The following is a 17,142-nucleotide window of genomic DNA, read 5'->3' as shown; positions in this document are numbered from 1 at the left end:
AGGCATAGATGTCTTGCACAAATTGCCTATCTATCAGACAGTACATGGTAAAATCAGGATTATATAAATGTAAGATACATATTATCTTAGTTGATCTTTTGTCATATTATCATCCTCTCTGGACAAATTGTATTAATATGTCAATAATCCTTTCAAACCTAACAGATTTTAACAAGAGAATGGTGTGTTATCTAATGTGAGACCATTGCTTTCCTTTGTTTTCAACATAATAGTTTATTAATATTAATGCAACCTAAATTCTATTTTATACAAATATTCTGTTGAGATTTAGTTAGCCTATAAAAAACAAAACCTCTTACTTAGGCATTAGATTTTTTTTTTTATGGGGGCCGTGGATTGAACCTGGGACTCCGTATATGGGAAGCAGGTGCTCAACCACTGAGCTACATCTACTCCCTAATTAGTGTTTTTTTTTTTTTTTTTGAGGTACTGGGGTTGGGGATTGAACCTGGGACCTTGTATATGGGGAGCTGATATTCAACCACTGAGCCACATTGGCTCCCCTGCATTGTTGCTTTTTTTTTCCATTTATAATTAAAAAAATTTTTTTTTAAATTTATTGAAATATATCACTCATACATAAACATACACAAACAATAAATGTATAATAGCCGTGAACTTACAAAACAAGCATACACAACATCAAACAAACATATATAACATCTCACCTTACCACTAATAATTTGCATTGCTTTTAACCTTTTTAACTAATGATTAAAGAGCATTGTCAAAATACTACTAATCAACAAAGTATTTTTCCCCTAACCAATCCAATTATTATCTTTATATCATTTATATATGAATATACATAAACAATTAAGTGTATCGTAAAAGTTGTGAACTTACAAAGCAAACATGCATATCATCAAACAAGGGTCCCCTACATCAACCCTCCACCAACACCTTGCATTGTCATGAGACGTTTGTTACTAATTATGAAAGAACACTGTCAAAATCTTACTACTAATCACAGTTCATATCCTACATTTGGTGTGTTTTTCCCCCAACTACCCTATTATTATTTTTAAAATACGTTTCTTTATGACAGAAGTTGTAAATTTATAAAATAATCATGCACATGTGCAGAATTCCCAAACAGCACCTTTCGATCAACACACCACAATGTCGTGTGTCATTTGCTACAGATAAAATAATATCATCTGATTGTTACCATGTCCATAGTGTACATTTGGCTCACATTTTCCATACTGCCTCAGTATCAACACAGTACATCCCTTGCATAGATGCAAGAATATTACATCATTACTACTAACCACAGTCCATAGGTTACTCCAGCTATATTTTTCCCATGCTTCTCCACATTCCCAACACCCTGAAGTAGTGATATACATCTGCTCTAGCTAACAAAGGCATTCTTGCATCTGTACCATCAACCACAATTCTCACCCAACTCCTGGTCTACTGTGCTATCCAGTACCTAGATTATTCTCAAGCATTCTGTCAGTTGGCATTTACATAACTAGCCTACCATTTTCAGTCACATCCCCACTTACAAACTAACTGTTACTGTGTGTAACCATCCACTCTATACGTTTCCACAATCTTACAGTAAAGCTAATAAAACTTCCACATACATTAAACATCAGTAGTCCACTCAGTCCTTCTCTTATCTCCTTTAAGAATCCACCACCCACCACCAGGTCTCAAAGCTATTTTCCAATGATTTCTTCTAAAAGTTTCATGGTTCTTGCTTTTATTTTCAGTTCTTTGATCCATTTTGAGTCACTCTTTGGATAAGGTGTGAGATAAGGGTCCTCTTTCCTTCTTTCAGCTATGGATGTCCAACTCTTTCAGCACCATTTGTTGAATGTACTGTTCTGCCTGAGTTGTGTGAGTTTAGACAGGCTAGTTAAAAATCAGTTGACCATACCTTTGAGGGTCTGTTTCTGAACCATAAATTTGGTTCCATTGGTCTGTTGTATCTGTCTTTAGGCCAGTATCATGCTGTTTTTACCACTGTAGATAGGTATTATGATTTAAAGTCTGGAGATGAGAGTTCACTTTTCCTTTTTATGATGTTTCTGGCTATTCAGGACTCCTTACCCTTCCAAATAAATTTAATGATCGTGTTTTCAATTTTTTCTTTAATGCTGGTGGAATTTTTATTGGGATCACATTAAATCTGTATAACAATTTGAGTAGAATTGACATTTTAATGATATTTAGTCTTCCAATCCATGAGCATGGAATGTTCTTCCAGTTATTTAGGGCTTTTTGGATTTGTTTTAACATTGAGTTGCAGTTTTCTGAATACAAGTGCTTTACATCATTGGTTAAGTTTATTCCTGACTATTTGAGTTTTATTTGTCATATTTTATTTTCATCATTCTTTTGACACTTATAGTTACTTTTATTGATATAATCTTCATTACTAGATTCTCTTCCAGGCCCCTCTCTCCTTTTTTCAGACTCTAGCACACCCTTTAGTATTTCCTGAAATTCTGGTCTCTTGCTTAGAAATTCTCTCAGTTTCTGTTTATCTGTGAATATTCTAATTTCATCCTCATTTTTGAAAGACAGTCTTGCTGGATATAATAGTCTTGGCTGGAAGTTTTTCTTATGTAGTATCGTGAATATATCAGACCACTGTCTTCTTGCCACCATGGTTTCTGGTGAGAAATCATCACTTAATCTTATTGGGTATCCCTTCTATGTTATGCATTGCTTTTCTCTTGCTGCTCTCAGAATTCTCTCTTTGTCTTTGGCATATGACATTCTGATGAGTATGTGTCTCGGAGTCGGTCTTTTTGGATTTTTTCGGAAGGGAGTATGTTGTGCTTCTTGGACAGGGATATCTATGTCCTTCAATAGGGCTGGGAAATTTTTTATCACTATTTCTTCAAATATTCCTTCTGCCCTTTTTCCCTTCTCTTTTCCCTCTGGGACACCCATGACATGTATGTTTGTATGCCTTTTGTTGTCATTTAGTTCCCTGAGACCTTGTTCAATTTTTTCCATTCTTCATCTCTTCTTTTGTATGTTCACTTTCAGAGGCCATTTCTTCAAGCTCAACCAATCCTTTCTCTGCCTCCTCAAATCTGCTGTTATATGATTCCAATGTTTTTAAAATTTCATTTATTGCACCTTTCATTCCCATAAGATCTGCTATTTTTCTATGTATGCTTTCAAATTCTTCTTTGTGCTCACCCAGTGTCTTCTTAATATCCTTAATCTCTTTAGCCATCTCATTGAATTTATTAAGGAGATTTGTTTGAACATCTATAATTAGTTGTCTCAACTCCTTTATGTCATCTGGAGGCTTATCTTATTCCTTTAACTGGGCCATAGCTTCCTGTTTTTTGGTGTGGATTGTAATTTTTTGTTGGTGTCTTCACATCTGGTTTACTAGAGTATTTGTTCTGGATGCAGTTTTTCTCTTTAGTTTAGGGCTTCCTATCATTTCTCCTTTGCTGATTGTGCAGTAGGAGCCAAGCATGTAGTTGGTGCTATAAGCTGTGGAGGCTCAAACTGCTCTCATTACACCTAGGACCAATGAAGCTTCTTCCAACTTTCTCCTTTTCCAGGGTTAGGGACAGAGCCACAGCTAGGTGGAATACTCCACGTGCAGGCCTAGCCTGTAGTTGCCCAGAGAGACTGATGAAGCTTCACATCCCTTTCCCCTGCCTGGGGCAGGGATAGAACTGCAGATATGGGCCACAGTCTCTGCAGTGCAGGTCCAAGATGACTGCAGTTGCCCTGGTAGACTTCTGATTTTCATTCTATGCCAGCCAAAGTTTCTTGCAGTTACCCGTATAGGCTGGTGCAGGGCTTCTCAGCCTCCTCCCTGCCTTGGCGGGTTGCAGGCTGATCTGCGTGAAAGAAACTGGTTCCTGCCCACACTGAGAGTTTCAGTCCGGCTTCCCCTCTGGTTGGGGGCAGAGTCAGAATGGTGGCTACTGGCCTCTTTCTGACTTGGGGTAGTTCTCACCCCAACTGTTCCCAGGGTAATACCTTAGCCAGCCAAGTCTACCAATCAGTAGCCAAAATCGGCAGCCAACACTCTCTTCTTCCCCTGTTTCTGGGAAATGGAGCTTCTAATTCCCATCACAGAGCAGCTCCTGGTGCGGCTTGTGCCACCAGAGCAGGATGATCACTGGCCTCCATGGCTTGGCCAGTAATTTCCTGGAGAGGCTGGTGCTGGTCCCGGCAGCTTCCTCCCTGCTGGATGTGGCACTGGGGCCTAGGCTAAACCTGCAATATGATCTGGATGAGAAGAAGCCGGTCTTCACCAGCACTGGGATTTTCAGTTTGCCCCACTTCCCCTCGTGCCATGCACAGAGTTAAGATGGCAGCTCCTGGGTTTGGACAGGCTCAAACCTTAGCTGTTCTCAGGATCATACTGCAGCCCACTGAATTTCCTATTCATAGTTGAAATTGGTGCCCAACCGTCTCTTCCTTGCCCATTTTGGGGAAGCGGAACTTTCAATTCCAGCCGCGAAACAGCTCCCGAGGAGGCTTGTGCCTCCAGTGGAGAATGGACACCGGCATGGAGCCTCTACTTATGAGTCTTCTTTGCAGATGGGCAGTCTCCTGCTTCCACTCCTCCAAGGACGTTGAAGGATGCTCTTCTGGTCTCCTGGAGCCCCCAAACAGGTGCTTCAGCTAGTTCCAGAGAGCTCTGGGTGTTTGCTAACTGCCATGTAGCATGAGCTGACTCAAGGAGCTCCTTACTCTGCTGCCATCTTGCTGGCTCTTTGCATTGTTTTTTTTTGTTTGTATGCTTGTTTTTTTTTTTTTTTTTTCTTTAGTAGGCACCAGGAACTGAACCAGGGACCTCCTGTGTGGGAAGCAGGTGCTTAACCACTTGAGCCACATCCACTCCCCACTATTTGTTTTTTACTATCCATGTTATTGCTGCGAAGGGAGTTACACTCTTTCCTGTACTTGAGTAGGTAAAATTGGCATTTCAGTTAAAGTCTTGATATTTACATGTGAAATAGTTTCAGCTCATCATTGTTTTTGAGTCTTAATTCTGGTATTTAATAATAAAGAGCAAAAATTAGCAAAGAGAGAGATTTTAGAGACATATCAAACAACTGCAATGTTTGGATCTCATTTAAATCCTGAGTCCAACAAATTGAAAAAAAATTATGAAGCTTATGTGATAATTAGAAATTTGAACACTGAATTCTTCCTGATATTAAAGAATGATTTTTAATTGTTAGAGAATCACAGTGCAGACCTCTAGGAATTTGAAGTAAAGCCATGATGACTTCTGCAGATAACTTTTTCAGAAACAATTTCTGTTTTGCTAGCCCTGCTGCCTATTATATGATTATAACTCTTATTTCTATTGTCTGAAAGACTTTCAGTTGTCGTTATTTCTCCCAAAAGCGTTTTGCAGAGTTAGTAAAACTATCTGGGCCTGGAGTTTTCTTTGTGGCAAGGTTTTAAAAATTACAGATTTAATTTTCTGATAGTTATAATATTTATACTATTTAGGTGTTTTCTACCTTATTATCAGATTTGGTAAGTTCTGTTAGTATAATTTAGCATAAGATAAATGAAAAAATTATGTGATTTTTCAAAATACCACATAATGTGTACTGCCTCTGAATCAGTTATTTTTATTGCCTAATTTTTAAATATGAAGAGGTAATTAAGACATCTTAAGTTGAGTTTCCCAGAAGTAGTCCCTGAGGTGAGGATTCATATGAAAGTGGCTTTATAGAAGACCTTCCTGGTAAAAATTGGTAGGGGAATAGGTAGTGGGACCATGAAGAGAAAGAAGCAAAGCATAGGTTTGATATTAAAGGAAAAAAGCCATTCAGGCTAATTTGTTTTATTTCTATAGGATGTAGTTCTAGAAACTATATAGGTCATATTTCAGAATTGTCATGATCCTGGGAATGGGAGTTGTGTTTATACCCCACACCTCTAAATTGTTGGTTAAGGTCTGCCATTCCCCTAGAGGGGCACCAGTTATCTGATAGTTACGAGTAAAACCACCCCAGGAGGTAGTGTGAACAGAAATGATAAAGGGATTTGAGGGGATAAGGTGGCTTACTGATGATATCTTCTACGTAAGTTTCGCTAGATACTTAAGATAATTTGCTATATGAAAGAGAAAGACATTGACCCGGGAAGAAACAGAGATTATTTGTGGAACAGAATATATTGAAATTTTAATGAAACTCCCCAGACAAATTTGAAAAGTTTTGTAATCATAAAAGAACAGGATGTTATGAAAAGGAAAAAAAAATCATAAGAGTAAAAAGGGCTCTTGGAAATGTATGATTGATAAAATTAAAAATTTATTTAAGAGTTGGACCATTAAAAAATAGAACTTTCAGTGTGGCCCAAAAGTCTGAAAGACAATTTGGAAAGAAAAATTAAGAGTCATAGTTATTAGTTCAGGCAGTCATATATCTGCCTAAGAAGAATTCCAGAAAAACAGAACAGGGAAAATGGAGGGGAGCAAAATATCAAAGAAAAAGATGCAGGAGAGTTTCATAAATCTAAAGTAGACACGTTTTCAAATTTAAAACACTTATTGATGGGAAGTGGATGTGGCTCAAGTAATTTAGCTCCTGCCTACCACATGGCAGGTCCTAAGTTCAGTTCTGATGTCTCCTAAAGAAGACAAGCAAGACAGTGAGCTGGCATGGCAAGATGACTTAACAAGATGATGCAACAAGAGATGCAACATAATGAGAGAGACGACAAAGCAAGGAATGGAGGTGGTGCAAGTGATTAGGCACCTCCCTCCCACATGGGAGGTCCTGGGTTCAGTTCCCAAAGAAGACCAGCACACAACAAACAGATATAGTAAATATAAACAATGAGGGGATGGGGAAATATAAATAAATAAAATAAATCTCCTTTTTAGAAAGTACTTATTGAGAACTGAACAGGATTAATATTAAGAACAGTCTCATGCCTATATACATACATGCATTCATCTAGACATTTCAGAATATCAGAGAAAAGAGAAGATTCTAAAAGCTTCTGGCATATAAAACCCTAGCAATACAGATAGTTGGTGCTTTATTAGTAGTGATTCCAAGGTATCTTTGCCAGCCTATATCACACATCATTAAAAAATTAAATAAAAATATTTTTCATGTATTGTACTTTTCCAGTAATCAATAATTCAGATGAATAATGTTACTGTCTTGGAAAAAACTTACCGATAGAGGAGGTAATGAGAAATAGTTGGAATTTTGAACTGTTTTGAAAGTAGAGACAAGAGAAATGTTTGAGAGTCCGTAGGTGGAATGTGAGGGATAGGAGTCAAGGGAATCTCTAAGATATTTGGTTGTGTAATTGGAAGAATAAAGATGTCTTTTACTAAGATGAGTAAGACCGAGAGATTTACTTGTCCCAGCATGTGCATTTGTGTGTAAAAACACCAATTTTAAGAGTACATCTTGATGAGCTTTAACAAAAGTATATTTTTGTGTAAATACTACCACAATCAAGATATGGACTATTTCTGTTGTCCCCAAGAGTTCACTTGTGCCTCTGTACAATCTTTTCTAGTGACCCTCCAGTCCCAGATTAATACCAATCTGTTTTTGTCCCTATAGTTTCTTCCTTTTTTCATATTTTATATAAATGGAAATATATTTAGCGGTGCTTTTTGCATGGATTCTTTCACTTCACGTAATAATATTCAGATCATCCATATTTTTGCCTGTATCAATAGTTTATTCCTCTTTGTTCTTGAGTGGGATTACATTGTATGATAAAACAATTTGTTTATGCTTTCACCAGTTAGTGGACTTTTGGGTTCAGTTTGTAGCTCTGTTGAATAAAGCTGTTAAGAATATTTGAATACAAGTTTTTGTATAGGCATACATTTTCTCTTCTCTTAATTAAGTAAGTACCAAAGAGTAGGGTTGCAGGGTTGTTTGATAATTATATGTTAAACTTTATGAAAAGCTTTCATACTGTTTACCAAAGTGGTAGTACCATTTTGCAACCCCTCTAGCAGGTTATAGAGTTCTAATTACTTCATAACCTTCAATGACACTTGGCATTGTTAATCTTTGTAATTTTAGCTATTCAATTGGAATTGTAGTGCATTTCTCATTATAGTTTTAATTTGAATTACTCTGGTGACTAATGATGCCAAGCATCTTTTTATTTCAGTTTTTGCCATTTGAACATCTTCTTTGGTGAATTGTCTGTTCATAGTTTTGCCCGTTTGAAAATTGAGTTGTTTGACTTCTTATGGAGTTTTAAGAGTCATTTGTATATTCTGAATATAGGTTTTTTATCAGATATATGCTTTGTCAATACTTTCTCCTAGTTTGTGGCATAACTTTTCATAATCTTAAAAGTCTCTTTTAAAGAACAGATTTTTGTTTTGATGAAATTTAGTTTACTGATTTTTTAAGATCTGTGCTTTTCTGTTCTATCTAAGAGGTCTTTGTCATGCTCAAGGTCACAAAGATTTTTCTCATATTTTTCTATGAGATATTTTAGTTTTAGCCTTTATTCTCAAATCTATGATCCATTTGAGGTAATTTTCTTACTTGTTATAAGGTAAGGACTTAGGTTCCTTTTTTTTTTTTTTTAAAAAAAAAAAGAATATCCAATTGGTCCAGCACCATTTGTTGAAAAGATTTTTCTTTCTACATTGAGTTATATTTGTATATATGTTGAAAACTCAATTGACCATATATGTATAGTTCAATTTTTGGACTCAGTTCTGTTTCATTGATGTATATTATGCTTACTGAAATATCACACTATTTTGATTATTGCAGCTTTATAAATGAGCCATTATATGTCCATTTTTTTTTCTATTTCCTAAATTTTTTTTGGCTTTTCTATGTCCTTCACATTGCAATATAAAATTTAGAATCAGTTACCAATTTCTCAAAAAGCCTTCAGGGATTTTACTTGGTGTTGCATTGCTTCTATTTCTAGTTTGCTAAGAGTCTTTTTCATGAAGGGTGTTAAATTTTGCCCACTTAATTTTTGTGTCTATTGAGATTATCGTTTTGTTATTTTTTTAATTTGCTAATATGGTGAATGACATTGACCTTCAGATGTTAAAACACTATTGCATAGTGTATTATCTTTTTCCTATATTGCTAGATTTGGTCTGCTAGAATATTGTTAAGGGTTTTAATGTCTATGTTCATAAGAGGTATTGGGCTATGGTTTTCTTTTCTTGTAATGTCTTTGGTTTTGCAATCTGAGTAATGGTAAAATGATTTGGAAAATGTGTCATCCTATTCTATTTTCTGTAAGAGTTTGTGTAGCTTGACATTATTTCTTTGTCAAATGTATGATAGAATTCTCTAGTGAAACTATATGGTTCAGGAGTTTTCATTCTGGGAAAATTTTAAGTATGCATGTATTTTCTTTGATAGATATAGAGATATTCAAATTTATTCATTTCCTTTTGAATACAGCTTTGATAGTTCATATTTTAATAAAGTCCATTTAATTTATGATGTAGAATTTATTGGCATAAAGTTGTTCATTATATTCCCTTATTATCCTTTTCAAAGTTTGTCACATCTGTAGTGATGTCCTCTCTTATATCTGATATGAGTTATATCTGATATGGGTTATTTGTGTCTTCCTCTTATTTTCTTAATCAATGTAACAGATTAATAGATGTACAATTTTATTTACATTTTCAAATAATCAGAATTTGCTGTTTCCTGTTTTATTGATATATGCTTTTAAAAAAAATATCCCCCCATTGTTGGTTTTTTGCATGCTGTCTACTCTCTGTGTCCATTCGCTGTGCGTTCTTCTGTCTGTCTTTATTTATTTTATTTCTCCTCCCCCTTGCAGCTGGTTTGCTGTCTGCTCTTTGTGTGCATTTGCTGTGCTCTCTTCTGTGTTATTTTTTTGCTTGTCTCCCTTTTTTTGTTGTTGTTGCATCACCTTGCTGAATCGGTTCACTGTGGTGCTTGTGGGCCGGGCGGTACTCTGTGGTGGCTGCGGGCCAGGTGGTGCTCCACAGCACTTGCGGGCCAGGCGGCTCTCTGCAGCATGCAGGCGAGCCTGCCTTCACAAGGAGGCCCCAGGACATGAACCCAGGGCCTCCCATATGGTAGACAGGAGCCCAACTGATTGACCACAGCCACTTCCCTTAATACATGCTTTTTATGTAATATTTCTTTCCTCCTTACTTCTTGGTTTTGTGGGTTTATAGGTTTTATTAAATTTGGGAAGTTATTTTTTCCAATATTATTTCTTTCTACTCCTTTCCTGCCTCCCCAACACATACATACACACATTTATGGGGTTATTGTGAGACTGCATTAGATGGTCTGATATTGTCTTACAAGTCCCTTGATACTCTGTTCATTGTTTATCAGCCTTTTTTGTTTATGTGCTTCAATTTGGATAGTTTCTATTTCCGTATCTTATAATTCACTGTTCTTCTATAATGTCTGCTCTTTTTTTTTTTTTTTTTGGTAAAGCAACAAAAACATTTATCTGGTGTGTTAGAATTGCAATTTGGGCTGTACACATTCAGTTGACAACTTGAATTATGTCCCCATTTGGGGCTTTCAGGCAAGGTTTTTTTTTTTAATATATATATTTAAAAACTTTAAAGAAGATTTAGATTACATAAATGTTACATAAAAAATATAGGGGATTCCCATATGCTCCACCCCTCCCCATCCCACACTTTCCCACATAAACAACATCCTTCATTAGTGTGGTACTTCTGTTACAATTGATAAACATATATTGAAGCATTGCTACTAACCGTGGACTATAGTTTACATTATAGTCTACACTCTGTGCTACACGATTTTGTAGGTTATGACAATATATATAATGGCCTGTATCTGTCATTGCAATGTCATGCAGGACAATTCCAATGTCCCAAAAATGCCCCCACATTGCACCTATTCTTCCCTCTCCCTTCCCTCAGAACTTCTGGTGGACACTGCCTTTATATCAATGATACAAGTTCTTCCATTGCTAGAATAATAATGTCTATAATAGAATAGTAATAAGTCTACTTACTTTAGTGCATTGTTCATTTCCCAATCTTAAGGATTTTGGGATGGTGATGCCTTCTCTGTTTCTAATTGAGAGGAGACTTAGATCCCATGGGGCAGATGGATGAAACTGTCTTGTTTGCAGTTTCAGACATTCACTGTACCTTGGTATGGGTGTTGTCCATCATCATCTCCTTGGTAGCTGTCTTGGGTGAGTCCAATGAACTGAAGAGTAGGTGTTGCAACTCTGCTGAAATTCAGGGCTCAACTGACAGATGAATGGACCAAAGATTTAAATTTCTGGTACATATATAACAAACAGAGTGCTAATTACAGGTGCAAGTAAAAAGGGCAGAAGAACCATGTGTAGGGAAACTGTAAATGAGTCTTAATTCTATTACACTGGGGAGCATAAATTCAAGAGTAAGGCTCACTGACAGGGTGCCAAATTCCTGGGCTTGTCTGCCCTGCTTATAGCGTCTGGTTGTCTCTAGAGACTCTGGGAGCCCCACTGTCCTGTTTGAGGAACTGTTTACTGTGACAGTCAATGAGATCCTGCTGAGAACTGCATAAATGTAAACACTGGAATGACCTCAAGACTCACTTTGAAATCTCTTAGCTATAAAAACTCATTTGTATTTAATATTTCCTGCTTTTAATCAAGCCCTTTTTCCCATATGCATTGCTACTTGGTGCTTGGTAATAATATTTTGGTGCTAGAGAGGCTCATCCGTAGGAGTCATGTCCCATGCCAGGAGTGGAGGAAAGGTAGTATGTTTATATGCTGAGATTGGCTTAGAGAGAGGCCACCTTTGAGCAACAAGAATGCTTTCAGGAGATAACTCTTAGGCAATATATACTACTAGGTAAATTTCAATTTCTCAAGAAAAGGTCATAAGTACAGTCATCCATATCAAGGCATATTGGTCTGTCTTCCTTTACTAGGCCTTGCCCTTGTAATCAGGGGATTCTTGCCATTCTATTAGAGAATGTAGCAGGACTCCCCAGGTTGGGAAATGACTATTCTTTTGGTTGTTGTGTGGGTCTCCATCCACTGAGATAATGCCCCATGAATACTTGAACATATTCCTATGCCTTAGAGGCATGCCCCAGTGGCACCCCTCTTAACACATCCCCCCATCACTGATACCGCACACCAGTGATCCTCCCCTGTTAGAGTTGTGACCCTTCTGTGATCCAAAACCTCTCCAAAATTGAAGCCAACAAAATAACCAAATAAAGTTAATAAGAAAATATAATAATAGTTTAAAAAATAACAAATAAAATATAAAAATAAAAAAAAATGGAAATAATATAAAAATTTTTTATGCATTGTGTCTTTCATCACTGTAAGATGTTATTTTGTATTACAGTGACAATTTCTTCCTTATATTCCCCAGTGTCTTATTTTTTCCATTTTATCTTCAAAGAAACTTTAGGTTACAGGAAAGTCACAAAGAAAATATGGGGGATTCCCATATACCCAATCCCCCTTTTTCACTCTCTTAATAACATTTTACATGTGGATGGTACATTGTTATAACTGATGTACAAGTATTGAAGCGTTGCTACTAACCATAGGTGATGGTTTACATTATAAACTGTACACTTTTATAGGTTTTGATGAAATTTAAAATAACCTGTATCCATCATTGCAAGATCATGCAGAACAATTTGTGTTAATTCTATTCAGTGTAGTTTTCATTTCTAAGAGTTCAATTTTAGTCTTTTTCTTTTCCTTATATTCATATTCTCCTCAATAATCTTAAATATTAGAGCTTATTTACATTAGCTTTTAAACCCTACTAGTAATCAGAAGAATCTGTCATGAGATACATATTTCACTCAACTATTTGGCAAACATTAAAAAATTTAGTAAGTATAAGAGCCATAATACAGGCCAAACACCAAAGTGTGTCTGTTTCTCAAACTTTAGTCACTGGCAGTCATTTATATTTATATTTATTTATATTCACATTTCATATTTATATTTATATTTATACACACATGCACACATATTAAACATTTGTTTTGAGATAATTGCAAATTCATATGCAGGTATAAGAAATAATACAAAGCAGTCTTGTGTACTTTTTATGTGGTTTTCCTCAATGGTAGCATCTTGCAAAACTAGTTTCAGGATTGCCTGATTTTATTTGTACTCATTTGTGGTGTGTGTACTTTGTTCTATGCAGTTTTTTCATGTGTTAGTTCGTGTACCTGCTGCCACAGACACAGAATAGTTCTGTCAAGATACAGAATAGTTCTATCATCACAAGACCTCCTCATAATTTCTTTTAAACCACATCCACCTCCTTTCTGTTCTTTCCCTCTCCCATACCTAATCTCTGAAAACCATTGATCTGTTATCTGTATAATTTTGTCATTTCAAGAGTGTTATTTAAAATGGTCATTAATAATAAAATGGAAGACTTAGGCTCTAACATGTCAATAACTACCATAAACATAATTTTTTCTGTTTGTTTCCTATTTCTTATTTCTCTGATTTTCTTATCTTCCATTGGGTTACTTGAACATTTTTAGAATTCCTTCTTGATTTATTTATTGTTTTTTAATATATATCTTTGTATAGTTTTCTTAGAGGTTTCTCTGCACATGTGATGTATCACAGTCTACTGGTATCAACAATTTACTACTTCAATTAAGTATGGAAATGTTACTTCCATTTATGGCACTTTGCCTTTTCTACTTTTAAATATTATTATCTTGTTTATTAGATGATGTTATAATTTTTGTTTGCATAATCAGATATAATTTTTAAATCTCATAAGGAAAAGTATAGTCTTTTTTATATACTCATATTTCTTCTCTATTGCTATTTCATCTTTCCTGATGAACCAAGATTCCTTTTTTTTAAAAATAATTTCATTTCTGTTTGAAGTACTTCCTTTAGTCATTCTTTAGGGGAAGGTCTGCTAATAACAGATCCTTTTAGTTTTTCTTCATCCGAGAGTCTTTTTCCCCTTTAATTCCTGAAGGATATTTGTATCAGATATAGAATTCATGTTGGACCATTATTTTCTTTCAGCACTTAATGATGTACTACCTCCTCTGTGTCTCCAGTGTTTCAGATGAGAAATCCACAGTTATTTGAATATGCCTTCATTTAGACCTCAGTTTCCATAGTTCTGTTCTTGAAATGATTTTTCCTTCTATCTTTCCCTTTTCTGCCCTTTTTAGTCCAGGCTGGCAGTGGTTCCATTCATTCAGTTTACACAAAAAACTTTTCAGTTTTGCATGTAGTAGAAAGGGGGCCAAACCATCAGACAGTAGGATGTCCCATGGATCCTTCTTGGATAACAGCACCTCCAATCCTAACTTGCTCTGAAATGGCTGACTGGATCCATGCTCAGGCAAATCCTTACTATTCTTTGGGGACTCGCTTTCTGGAAGTTTAGAATTTTCCAAACCATCATTCTGGTTTCTTTGTGCCCAGGAGTTCGGTTTTCAGCTTATCCGTTTCTTCTTGCATTTTGCTATAAGCTGTAAGGAGAAACCAGGATGCAGTTTCCACACTTAGCTTGGAAATCTCCTTAGCTAAATATCCAAGTTAATCATTCTCAAGTTCTGCCATCCATCCAACATCAAAACTCAATTTGACCAAGTTCTCTGCCAATTTAAAACAAGGATTGCCTTTTTTCCAGTGTCTATTAACACACTCATCATATCTGTTTAAAGCCCCATCAGATGTACCTAGCATCCATATTTTCTACCAACAGTCTCTTTTAAAGCAATCTAGGCCTTTTCTATCAAGTGTCTCACAATTCTTCCAATCTCTACTCATTATCCAATTCCAAAGCCATTTCCACATTTTTGGTATTTGCAATAGCATCACCCCATTCTCCTGGTACCAAAATCCTTTTTAGTTCCTAGGATGCACAAATCAAATGTCATGAAATGGGTCAGGTTAGACAATGGGACGGTATTCAGTTATGGTTTTGAGGCTGGGAAAATACCCAAATCAAGGTATCATCATGGTGGTACTTTCTCCTGAAGACCAGCTGCTAGTAATCGTTGGCTCCTCTGTGACATGGTTAGGCACATGATGACGTCTTCTGGTTTCTCCCCTCTCTTTTGGGTTTCTTTGATTTTAGCTTCTTCTGTGGCTTTCTCTCTCTCTCTCTGTCTGAATTTGATTCTCTTGTAAAGGAAGTAATATGGTTAACACCCATTTCGATTGAGGTGGCCCACACCTTAACTGAAGTATACTCCTCTAAAGGTCCTACTTACAAATGATTTTACACCCACGGAAATGGATGCGATTTATGAACATGTTTTCTCTGGGGTACACACAACTTCAAACCACCACAGAGGCTTTCTGGACTGGGTGGTTGCTGTGGTGCAAACTCCTTTGCTGACACTGTCTTGCCACTTGTTCTCTCTGGGTGGAATAGTGGAGTTTGATGTTTGGAGGTGAAGAAGAGCACTTCCCATGCCTGGCCTTTCTTTTGGTGGGATCCCTCTTTGCTCAGAGTCTCTAGGAGAAGGGATCTCACATATATAGGGATAAAGAGGTTTCTTTGGTAATCTGCATAATTGTGGTGTGGTGGTGGGATCCCCCTTGATAGTGCTTCTTGGTTTACTGGTATCTCTGGCAGGGAAAGAGAAGAATCCTTAGTCTATGGAGTAGAAAAGCTTCCTGGGACAGGTTGCTTCTTGTAGTAGGATTCCATTACCAGTCTCAGGCCTGGTGGGGAAGGAGAGTGTTTCCCCTGTCTGTTTACTGTTAGCAGTGTTTAGTCATTCCCCCTTGCTGGTGTTGCTAGGCTCATCTGGTAGTGGCTGTGGGACTCCTGTTCAATCCGGTGCATGAATGAACCTTATCTCAGCTACCTTCTATTGTGAGTTTGGGGTTTGGGAAATGCTGGGCCTGAGGGGTGGAGTGTCATGGACACCTGGTTCCTATATTGTTCCTCCAGTCTTGGAGTCCCTAACAGTATGCCTTCTTTATACCTTTCAAAATTTTCCTTGGTTATCTCTTGGATTATGTCTTAGGGTGTATGGTTGTACCTAGCAGGGAGAAGCAGGAAGAAATGAGACTACATCCTCTTGCCCCATTTATTAACTTTTTTATATTTGACATGCTACTTAACTTTTGTTTAACTTGAAATTTCCTTAGCTATGAAGAGAAGATAGCAATAGTATATATCGCAAAGTTGTTATGTTTAAATGAGATATAGTGTATTTGATACTACTCTATTAGATAATGCTGCTGCTGCTGATTGCAACATTGTTTAATGCATCATTATTTTTAAGAGCAACTTAAAACCCACATGAGTAAACTATAGATTTATTTAAATGGGTTAAGTATCATTAGTACAATGGAACCTAGAACAAGAAAGGATGTCCCAAATGTTTTGTTCAGTGAAAAATGGTTGCAAAAAAGTAGGATTCGTATACATATGTATATATACACACACATAGGTCATTTACATGTGCTTTGTATGTGTATGATAAAATAGTTGGAACTCTAGTTTTAAAATAGGCTAGAAACACCAAAGAGAAGGATTACCTAGAAATTTAGAAGCTATTACACTCTTGTTGCTAGAGGCAAAAGAGAATGTCTTCCTTCCTGTTGCTTTCTAATCTCTCACAAAAATACCTCTTAACAGCAACCCAGTTGGCAAGGGATTCATGGAAATTTAGTTATTCATTTTCATCCTCAGCCATACAAAAGACTCTATAGAAGGGAAGGTAGTCCTGAGAACCAAGAGATAAAGGACTAGCACAGTGCTAAAAATTTGTTCATTGTATCATTTATTCTAAAAATTTTAACAGCAGGGATCATAACTTTTCTTTATCTTTGTAATATCAGTGACTAACCCTCTCTCATAGTAGGCTCTCATAAATTATTTATTAAACCTTTTTTCAGGGTTATTTGTAAATATAGAAATGTATGTGAGAATAAAGTTTTCCTTTTTCTCTTGTACAAAAATACCAAAGGACATTTTCAGTGTTTCAGTGAATAATTTCATTTATGGAAAGACCAGTCTTATTCAACTTTAATCACAATCCTTAACATAGTACCTTATACATAATGTTTCTTAATTAAATGAAAAGTAAACTATATTTACATAAAAATGTTGCATTAGAGTTAACTTGGTAGTTGTAGCAATATATTAATTATATTTCTTAATAATACTAGAAGTTCATA

The 17,142-nt window shown here is 36.2% G+C and overlaps 1 protein-coding gene across 7 annotated transcripts in view; it reads left to right on the top strand.

Annotated features, from left to right (window-relative positions):
• Nucleotides 1-17,142, top strand: part of ATRNL1 (attractin like 1) — an 899,374-nt gene that overhangs the window by 106,223 nt on the left and 776,009 nt on the right. The gene's annotated exons all lie outside the window — the stretch shown is intronic.

Source organism: Dasypus novemcinctus, chromosome 6, assembly GCF_030445035.2.
Source record: "Dasypus novemcinctus isolate mDasNov1 chromosome 6, mDasNov1.1.hap2, whole genome shotgun sequence".
In the NCBI taxonomy this organism is placed as follows: domain Eukaryota; kingdom Metazoa; phylum Chordata; class Mammalia; order Cingulata; family Dasypodidae; genus Dasypus; species Dasypus novemcinctus.
This window is presented reverse-complemented; position numbering and strand designations above follow the sequence as displayed.